The sequence below is a fragment of the Euprymna scolopes genome, chromosome 22 (assembly GCF_053919585.1).
Source record: "Euprymna scolopes isolate OS-2025 chromosome 22, ASM5391958v1, whole genome shotgun sequence".
In the NCBI taxonomy this organism is placed as follows: Eukaryota; Metazoa; Mollusca; class Cephalopoda; order Sepiida; family Sepiolidae; genus Euprymna; species Euprymna scolopes.
In genome coordinates this window covers 19,260,234-19,271,863 of record NC_136503.1, presented here as the reverse complement: position 1 = coordinate 19,271,863, position 11,630 = coordinate 19,260,234, and positions in this window count along the sequence as shown.

The following is an 11,630-nucleotide window of genomic DNA, read 5'->3' as shown; positions in this document are numbered from 1 at the left end:
ATATATATATATATATATATATATATATATATATATATATATATATATATATATATATATATATATAGTAAATTATAAAATATATATGACGATTAAGTTACACTAAATATTCCGAATTTCATCCACTCTAGGATTCTTCAGGTACTTGAAGAATCCTAGAGTGGATGAAACGCGGAATATTCAGTGTAGCTTAATCGCCATATATATTTTATAATTTACTAACTAGCTCTACCTACGTATTGAGCACTGTTGAAGTAAATACTTAAAGTTTGCGCATAAATTTATACTTTCGTATATTAATTTATGTCAGTAAATGAAGTAGTTATATATATATATATATATATATATATATATATACATATATTATATATACATATATATATACACACATATACACATACATACATATATTATATATACATATATATATACACACATATACACATACATACACACACACACACACACACACACACACATATATATATATATATATATATATATATATATATATATATATATATATATATATATAATTCTCTGTGACTGTGTGCGTGTGTTTGTTTCCATTGTATTTACCAAGTGCATTTCCTCCTAGAAACAAAGTCGCAGAGCAGTGCGAGACGGGCCAAATAATTATATTTTTGTGAACCGTTCTTTTATATATACATAACCGGTAAAATTAGCTGCTAAGGGCTCAAACTTGACAAGAAAATTTGAACTTAGAAAGTTTAAGTCGATTTTAAATGATCTTGTACGCATGCGCAAATATATATTTATAAGTTAAAGTTTGTATATTTTTAATTATATCTTCTCCGTCTGACGATTACTCAAACACTGACAACCAAATTGGGCCGCTAACTGTTTTCGTTTCGATTTTGGCCGATGGTACCGAAATCATATTTTTTCTAATCAATAGAGAATTGACTCTGTAATAATAAATACGAAATCTGCATAAATTAAAATATCATATTTAAGCGTATTTTTTAATCGGGCAACGTCGTGAGCACTAGTAGTCATCCTATGTATTTGCATTTTCCTTCAGAAACTGCACCGTAACAATAGAATGAATTTGATTAGTTAAAATGATTAAATAGTCTCGATTATTAATTTGCCATAAAGGCAAACTACTGCGCCGGCGGACTTCTAATATATAGCCTCTAGATTTTCAAAAATCCTACTGCGCTTTTAACAGATAAAAGGAAGCAGTTGGTTGTCTTTAAACGTATACTCGGCCGATGTCGGAAATTATGTAACGAATGACTCGACGAAAACAATAACATTTTTCCACTGCTTTAGAGACCAATCCTCCATAGAATACCACCGGAAAAGTAGCAGAAACTTGCTGTAAAGAAAGCGAACAACAGAAAATATCATGTTTTGAAAGAAACAGCTTACCTTGTAGGCTTGTATATAACTATGTTTATCAGCTGTTTTTTTTTTACACAGTGATCACTTATCAAGGCCCGAAAGCCACTCAGGGATAAGGGTTATTGCAAGTACATTACGTTAGTGTGGAGATTTGGTGAAGTGTTTACTTAAGGGGGCGGTTCAATAGGAATTTGTTAACGTTGGACTTGAAGACATCCAAGTTGCAGTCCGGTGGGAAGCAGGCAGGCGGAATAGAGTTCCACAGGCGTGCATTTCTAAGAAAGAAGCTTTGTTCATGGAATCCGCGTTTTGATTTAGGCACAGATATAGAGTGGGGGAAAATTTTCACAGTGGATTCAGCTAGACGGGTGTTTTTCGTGAAAGATTGGCGAAGGGGGGACCAGAGATTGGAGTTCAGATGAGCACCTGCTATGGAAATAACGATAAAACAAGGATAGTCTCGCAACATCTCTTCTGTGGGAGAGAGGTTGCAGGGTAGAGAAAAGGGCATCCCCCACTAAGCCACGAAGTCTATTTTGTACTCTGTCAAGGCAGGATAGGCTGTTTTTAGCAGCTCCTGCCCAGTATCGGAAGTATTTAATTTCTGTTTCAATCAGGAAAGAATACGGATCGTTTCAGAGCTTTCCTCTTCTTAATTATTTCACTTTTAGACATGTAATGTAATCGTGTTTACCGGCTGTTTTTACTTGTAGAGTATTTCATTTCTGACTTTTGACAATGCCATATCATAGGCACCGCCAAAAATGGCCGCAAAATGAAGTTGTTGTTGTTTTTTAAAACTAAATTACATTTATTAAAATCCATTATTTCTGAGTAACTTTTTTTTTCCAGAAAGATAAAACCCTGAATTTTATCATATAGAAAACAGAATAATGTAAAACTTTTTCTACTATTTTTAATTAAATTTTAAATGTTAAATTTTCCCAAAAAGTTAACAATTGACATTTTTTGTCTTGCACAAAAAACGTACTTAAATATTAAAAAAAAAAGGTTTTTGAAATAATTAATTTATTTATTTATTGTCTAACTAAGATTTAGGATGATTTTCTAAGAGAATATGCAAAAATATTATAATATAAGTACCTGAATTTCAAATAATTCCACTTATTCATATAGGTAACCTGATATTTCGCGTTCATGTAGAGTCGAGATCGACTCTGTTTACGTTTGCGGATTATAAGAAGAAAACTATGGAAGACCAAACAGGCCAAAAAAACTTATTTTTCAGTGACGAAAATTTCAATGTATTATAAAGCTGAGGCTGGCCAGTACCAGATGGGTGACCATTTGTATGAGTTTGGTGTTTAATGTATATGTGTGTGGGGGCCAGACTCCCCAAAATAGGGGGGGGGGCAATTTAAAGCAGAATAAAAAAAAATTATTTCAGCGCGTTTGGTCCACCGTAGTCGAAAGGCGGCAAACGTTTTCAAACGGGATCGAAAAAAATGATGCTATTTTTAACACAAAGGGCACAACATTTATCGAATTTTTTTTTTATATCAATTATTCAAAGCATGCCCTGTTTAATAATGGTCATGCATTATTCGGCTCGCTAAAAAAAAATTGGTTATTTATTTATCAAAAATTTTAAAATGGCTTTTTTCGTATAAATATTAAATTTTTTTTTTTTTGTTTTGCTTAACTTAAATTAATTATTTTACTTAACATATTCACCGAATTTCACACTTCAAAACTCAAAAGCGGGATAATTAAACACAATCGAAGTTCTGATATTCAGACGTCAAAATAAGGTATGCAAACAATTTTTTTTTTTTTTTTTTTATCTATAATTCTATCCCTTACAACAACACAATATGTTTTGTTCAGTTTCAGATGATTATTTTAAGCATATTTGTTCCCACTTCAAAACAAGGGGGGGTTTTGTAAGCAAAAAAATATATATATATAAATATCGTTTATGAAAAATAAGTACACTGTTATAAAGTTCATTCTTCTCCTAATAATCGCTGAAAATTTCGTATTGATCGGATAATTACCTGATTTTTGGTAGATTTTTAAAAAGACGGTCCGTCAAAAAGTACTGACCTGCCCCCCCAATTTTGGCGGTGCCTACCATATCATCAGGAAAGAATACTTACCATTTCAGGGCCTTCCTTTCGCCGACTTTTCCGCGTATCGCGTCTCCTCACTCAATTGAGACCTCATGATCTGAACTGCATTTAAATAAACTGTCCAATTCAATAAAAAAAACAAACTTGACGTTTAATGACCTAGCGTCTCCCGTGCCGATCAACGGCATAGCGTTCCACGTGTCGTTAAAAGGTTTAACAGTTGCATCTTAGATATTCGCTGAGTTAAGACGTGTTCGTATCGAAAAGAAAGGAAAAGAAACATAAACAAATAAATAAAATAAACAAATAGCTACCTTAAACGCGTTGCATCGCTTGCGTTTTTAAGTAGTAGCATTCTAATTATAGAATTCCCGTGAAATCTGAAGAAAAGTATTGTGCAAACTGGTTTGGAATTGCTCATTAATCTCGTTATCTATGCTTTTGTGATCCTTTCTAACTTTTCCGAGAGTACACGTTACACAAAATATTTCGGCTGTCAGTTTCTCAATTAAATAAAGGTTTCAGTCCGAAAGTACAGACAGATTTCTGAATACGGCATAAATCTGCTCGAGTTCGACAAGACACACCTGACCAGACTGGAGGTTACATCGGTGGAAACGTTGTGATAATAGTATCCAAGATGAGAAAAGTAGTTTTAATAATCCAAATATATATATATATATATGTTTTTTTTTAAATAGTCAACCACATAAGAGCCTATTCGTGATTGACCGACCGACTGACCACACACACACACACACACACACACACACACACACACACACATATATATATATATATATATATAAATATATGTGTGTGTGTGTGTGGTCGGTCGGTCAGTGACGAATAGGCTCTTATATGGTTGACTATTTTAAAAAACTGATTACATATAATGATAGAAGATGTATCGAGACACAGGAATGGGTATGTTTACTCTGACAGAACGGTGGTTTATTAAAATTGTGGGGTCTGCGTTCGCTCCTGGTCCACAAAGTATGGAAATAAAAAAATGTAAAAAAACGTTTACAAGTGTTTTTGATATAGATGTGCATAAGAATACTTTGATAACTATGTTTTAACTTAAATAGGGATGGTATAATAAAATTGTGGGGTCTGCGTTCGCGCATGGCCTCCATAGAATGGAAATAGGCGCAAACTTTAATAAAGATTTTCATATCTATCTGTGTAAGTATACTTTGGTAATTATGATTCAGTTTGAAGAAATATGGTATAATAAAATTATGGGGTGTTCGTTCGCGCCTGACCTCCATAGAATGGAAATATGTCACAAAGTTTAACAAGTTTTTTTAATATAGATCCACAGAATATTATGATACGTGTTTCAGTGTGAACAGGTATGGTATAATAAATTATGGTGTTTATCTATTTTATTTTTACTTTCATCATATTTTGCTTTAGTTTTGATACCCCCAAATTCGAAGCTATCTCTTTACAAACCTTCCTTTTCATAACCTATCATACTTTCATAAATCAGAGTCCATTTTCTGTAGGTGGCTTTTTGAACCCAGTCAACGACGGGTACTTTTGCTAGTATATATATATATATATATATATATATATATATATATATATATATATATATATATATATATATATATATGGAGAGAGAGAGAGAGAGAGAGAGAGAGAAACATCCGAAACGAAGAAAACATGTGGAACTAGTCTATGATTTCTCCAGTCAATCCGTATTCGCGTTTCTGTTGCAAGTTTCTCAACAGTTTCAGAGCAATAAAGTACATTACAGCTCGGAGAATGACCACTCTGTTTTATTTTTACGTTCGCATTTTTTATCCGCTTTTATTTATTTTACTTTTTTTTTTTTTTTGACAGAGAACAACGTCCATCAGCATTACGAGTTACAACTGACATGACGCCATCTCACGTATTCTGACTGGAGAAGACTCCGAAATGTTTCTCGGAATTCTCTTGGTAACAGTCTCGTTTTGTTGAGACTTTTCTGTTTTGCTGTAATTCAACCCCAGTTTCTTTCTATTTTTACCTGATGCCAGTTTGTCTCCATGCTCAAATATCTATTGAGAGAATACTACGCATTTCTGCGAACCAACATTGAAACTTTATATCTACCTATTCCATGTTAAATTAATATATTGTCAGTCTTCCATTTAGAGTTTTCTATTTTAGTCTTTCTTGTTATTTTTTTAAATTTTTTGCTTGAGCCGTTATTCTTTCCGTATCGGCAAACATTGAAAACATATTCATTTGTTTGTGATTAAATTATATTGTTTTATTTGTGTTTTATGCAATACAACACCCCATATATATCACTATAAATAATAATTATTTTTTTATACCTACAGGCATTAGTGATTCATGCTTTCCCAATCATCAGAGTAGGAAGTGACAATTTCTACCGATCGGATGGTTCGAACTCAGCCACAAAGCTACTTTTGGCCCCATTTGCCAAGCTGATACCTCTGGGCTACTAGAGAATTACGGGAATTTAACTAATGGTGAAGTGAATAATAATTCAAACTAGCATTTAGGTAAAATGAACTTTCGTATAAATAACTGAATTCTTTGAGGAGAATCTCAAACAGAAATAAACAAATGAATGACATTCAGTGGTAGAGCTACAGTCTTCCCACTCTGTGATCCTGATTTTGAATCTCGCTAGGTTCAACTACCGAGTCTATAAAGACAATAAGTGCACAGTTTGATGTCAGTGTGGGAACTGTACACACAATTATTCATAAGGAAATAAAGATACAGAAGATTTATGAAAAGTTTGTCCCAAGTGTGCTTTATTCTTGTCACAGACTATTTGACCAAGATGGGCATCAAAACAGTTTCTCACTTTCTCTATAGTCGAAACCTTGCTCCCTGTAACTTTTGGTTATTCCCTAAGATCAAGGAAAACTCTAGAGGCTGTCGTTATGAAACAACTGAGGAGATGAAAGAGACTGTGACGAGTGTTATCAACACACTCACACAAGAGGACTTCCATGCGACCTTCCAGAAGTTATTGAAATGGTACATGTGCATTGCAGCCGAAGGAGATTACTTTGAGGGAAACTAGAGTTTCGTGTGCGTACTATCAATAAAAGGGTGCATATAAAACAAATCTGGAAACTTATTTAAGACACCTCATAGTTTGTATTCAAGAGTGCTTCGTTCCATATTTGGAATTGTGCAACCATGTGTTCCTCCTTTGCGACAATAATTGTCAACCCCAACACTGTTACTGTGAACTTCTTTCCTGTTCTATTCTAACAGTATTGTCATCTCTCACATTGGTGCCTATCAAGGGATTGAACACAGTGGCTCATACCTATAAAAATGAAACAATCCAAGAGAAACAAAAGAAAACACAAACTCTGCCATATTCCATATCAATTAGGCTATAATTGTGTGTGTGACACCATCGACCCTCTAACTGCCAACGTCCACATCTTAGTTGTCTATCGAGACCTCCTAGTCATTGGTTGACATTAGCTCACCCCGCTCCGATCCACAAACTAGTTCCACTGAGCCATACTGGAAACTGTCTCCCACTGTCACAAACTCAAGACTGTGTGTAAACTGTCACAAAACTGTCAAAACTCACAGTGAGTGACAAAGTGCGCTCCAGATGCCCATGAACCGTTACCACCTCACCTCATCGATAGCAAAAGTACATTGAGAATAGTGGTGACTATGTATAAAAAATAAATTCTGGAGCACAAAAGGTCGCCCGTTTAAATGGCACCATTCCCGTCTATGTAGTACTTCAACTATTTTTTAGTTAAAATACGGGATGCATTACTTTTGAAACAACCTGTATATTCTATTTATGCATAAAATGCTCTTACTCCACTTCTTTTAAGCTACTGTTACTACTCAACTTTTCTATTTTGTTAATGCTACTAAAATTATCTATATATTAATACTATATTACCTTTAACGCACAGACGTATGTCATGGTTTCCAGATTATAAATTATTCTAAAGATGACATAATAATATTGTGGGGTTTCCGTTTGTGCAGGACGTCCATACAATAGAAATATGTCACATACTCCTATAAGGATATTGGAGATAAACCGGAATAACCAGATTACTTAGATTTTATAGTTTTCAAAAAAAAAAAAGGCTACAATATTGTCACAGAGTCTCCTTTCACGGTGAATGTCCACAGAATACCCAGCAGTAATCTATTACATATGAAAAATGCTGCTATGTAATTTCCACAGGTTCCACTAGTTTAGATAATTTTTGTATACCACCCCCACGTCATACTTTGATAAAGAGGGCTACTATCTGGGACATAATTTTCATTATATATGGAGTTGAGCAGCAAAATGTCCGTCCATATTACACTTGAACATGTCAGTACAGTCAGGGGAGCAGGAACCCAGAAGGGAATTCCAAAGTCTAGCAATTATAGGGAAGAAACTATTAGCGTAGAAGGCTTTCCTACATCTAGAGATTTTTGCTGTGTAGGGGTGGGATTTTGCTGCTTTTCAGGTTTGTTGGGGGTATTTATATGGAGGAGGGACAAGGGCTTGTAATTCGTTGGAGTACCTACCATTTACGTCCGCCTCACCTTCTTTTATCCTCCTCCACCAAAAGACTTTATTTAATTTTTTCAGCGTTCAGAAAATTTCAGTAAAATTTTTAGTCTTAAACTTTAAGCTTCACATGAAACGTTTTTTTTAATTTTTGATTCATCCTTATATGCCGTATATGTACCGTATATGCACAAAATGTATACGATGCATATCTAAAAAACTAAAGATGATGAGAAAAAAAACGGATTTCAAGTTTGAATTCAGCACATCAAAATTAGGTAAAAATGGATTTCAAATTTGAATTCAGCACATCAAAATTAGGTAAAAACGGATTTCAAATTTGAATTCAGCACATCAAAATTAGGTAAAAACGGCTATTTTTATGCTTGCCTCAATTTCTTTGTAAACCAGTGTTATACTCTGAAAGAGAAAAAAGAAAAAAAAATTAAATGGAACGGTTTTATAAAAAAAAACTATTTTTTGCTCGTTTTTAACGAACAAATTTTATAGCCTGCTGACTTAGAATGTGTATTTATGTTGAATTGATGGTTAAATATGGTCCAAATTGTGTTCATTTGTACACTAAATACTAATCTCTAATTGTGTATAGAGCAGACATAATATGCTGCACCTTATCATTACAAAGTCCGTAAAAAATTTCAGACAGATTGGCCCAATAGTTTCTGAAAAACTTTTAGAGTAAATGTAGTATTGTGGTGACTAATACCTCCTAATCCCTAACTGTGCATCAAAAGGGTACTATAATACTTAGTTCGCTGCAGCTTATCATAGTAAAGTTCCAAACAAACTTTCAGCCAAATTGTTTCCAAATAAAGTGGAATAAACAAAGAAACAGACTAAGAGAAATGTAATATAAAATTGTGGGTTCTGTTTTCTTATGTTTTATAATCTGTATTTCTGTAACGATTTATCTGTTTATCGCTCTCGTATGTATAATCATGTTTGTTGCACTTCGACGAATGTGCGTGCTGCTAAATAAATATATACACTTGAGCTTTTTCCAGGCGTTTAACTATCAAAAACAGGGACGATTTCATAACAAAACTATTTTTTATTTAATTATTAGTTTGCCTGCAGTGGTTGTCGGACGTATCAACCAAAGGTGGTGAAAAAGGTAAGTTTGGGGGTTGGCGAACTAATGACGTAACAATCGCGCGTCTCTCTTTTTTTGTTCTTTGTTCGTTGAACCTCTTTTATTGACAAATTCTTTTTTTGTTCCATCAAAGTTCAATATATGTGTACGATATGGTATTTTCTTTGTTTCTTCAGAGGTCAATATGTACTTCAAAATCCGATATAGTATTTTCTTTGTTCTCTGCTAGCCTGGAATTTGTGTGTGTGCACGATCTCCAAGTTCCTCCACTCTCCAACTTTATCCAACACTCATGTCACCCTGTACATTCCTTCTCTTTTATTTGTGTCGTTTTTTCGTGCTATTTTCTTAATCTCCTTCTTTCATACTGTTGCTACTATGCCTACACCTTTATTACTACTGATATGATTTTTTTATGTAATCCTTTTACCCCCTTTTTTTGTGTTGCTGTTACTACTACCTATTAGCTTTCCTATTTTATTTGTACCATTTTTTGTGGTGGAGTGAGGCAACTCTCTCCCATCCACTGGATCCCTAGGTAGCAGCTAGGAGAATGGCCTTAATATGTAGGTTATCTGTGAATACCCAATGAACACTTTCAGATCAACTAACAGTTTAATCAGAGGAATTATGTGGGACTTGCTTTAGTCAGGTATATGAGGTGACTTCAATAAATTACTAGAAGTTTTTGTACAAGCATTTAAAATTATCATAGACACTTGAAAATTCAGTATGTTATAGCTATACATCTTCTGAGATGACTGACCAATTTTTATGATATCAGGTTCAAAAGAACAGCTACAGCAGGACTCGGAATACACCCTACTATAGTCTGATTGTCACAACTGGTGAATTTCAAAAATGAAATCTGTATTGAGGACACTGTAGAAGGATGATATGCAATAAAATTCTGTTTTAGACTTGAAAAAATGGCACAGAAACGTATGGTATGTTTCAGACTGCTTTAGACCATCTTGCAGGAATTGAGCAATCAAGTGACATAAGAGATTCATGAAAGGCAGGGAGTCTTTGAGGAATGATGAGAGGTGTGGAAAGAGTAAGAAGTCAGAAGACCAGAGTTGATTGGCCAAATAAAGAATTTCATGAATAAGGACTGTTGTGTGCCTATAGAGACAATAAGTGCACAAAGTTTGATGTTAGTGTAAGAACTGTACATACAATTATTTGCAAGGAACTGAAGATGCAAATGATTTGCTCAAAGTTTGTCCCAAACATGTTCTATTCTTGTCACAGACTATTTGACCAAGATAGGCATGGAGACAGATCCTCACCCTCTCTATAGTCAAGACCTTGTTCCTTGTGACTTTTGGTTATTCCCTAAGCTCAAGAAAAATCTTAGGAGCTGTCATTATAAAACAATTGAGGAGATGAAAAAGGCTGTGATGAGGGCCATTGACACACTCACACAAGAGGACTTCCATTAGGCCTTCCAGAAGTTGTTAGAATGGTACAACAAGTGTATTACAGCCGAAGGAGATTACCTTATTAACTTATTAAAGGCACTTTCTATCGCCGTGAAATACATGCACATGCCTGAAATAAAGTTTGGTGTTGGCCACCATAAAAACTTATCGGTTTGGTCAGATGCTATTGACCCTGTGTAGCAGTGTGGACGAGCTATGTGCAAAATAACATCACGGTAAGGGAAAACAAAAAAACTATAAAAAGGAGAGAGAGGACGTTCGAGAGGACAGAGGTCAGAGAAAAGGTGCACAATCATGTTTAGTTTGGAAAAGTACCTGTAAATAAATGTTGTTGCTAAAAAAAAGGAGTCGAGTTATTATTTATCTTATGTTCCTTGCGACATACTCTGTTACAACATGTTGGGTCCTGAACGAGTGTGTAAACATGGGTAACATTACAGCTGGTTGGTGATTCACTTTGTGTCAATCGGGTAAAAATGTTGAGCAAGAATACAAATTCATAAATTGTTGGCATCCAATAAACCGTCATGGATATTTCCATGCATGCAGCTAACCAGCTAACTGGATGGAGGACCACCAGTGTCAATCATGCCATTAAAACCTGCACATTGATAGAAAAGAACGGATTCATATTATTTCGACTACTGTTCTCATCTTGAGTGTTATTTTCACGTTTCTGCTGATCTTCTTCAGATGTATTTATTTATCTATTTGTGAACTGTTATCCTCATCTTTGTAGTTGTTGTTGTGTTGTTTCTCTGAAACATTGCAATAATAACACTCAAGATGAGAACTGTCTTATCATTTCAATTACAATCCTTTTAAAACAATTATACCTTCTTTTTAAAACGTTGAATATAAGATGGAAAAAATGCAAATTCACACAATTTTCTTATTTCAATTCAAACTAAGCTGAAAAGCTGTTGAAACAGCTTGTGATATCAATGAAGCATTTGGCCCAGGATCACTACTGAACACACATCACAATGGTGGTTTCAGAAATTTTGTGGTGGCGATGAGAGTCTTGAAGATGATGAGTGTAGTGGTTGGCCATTGGATGTTGACAACGATCAATT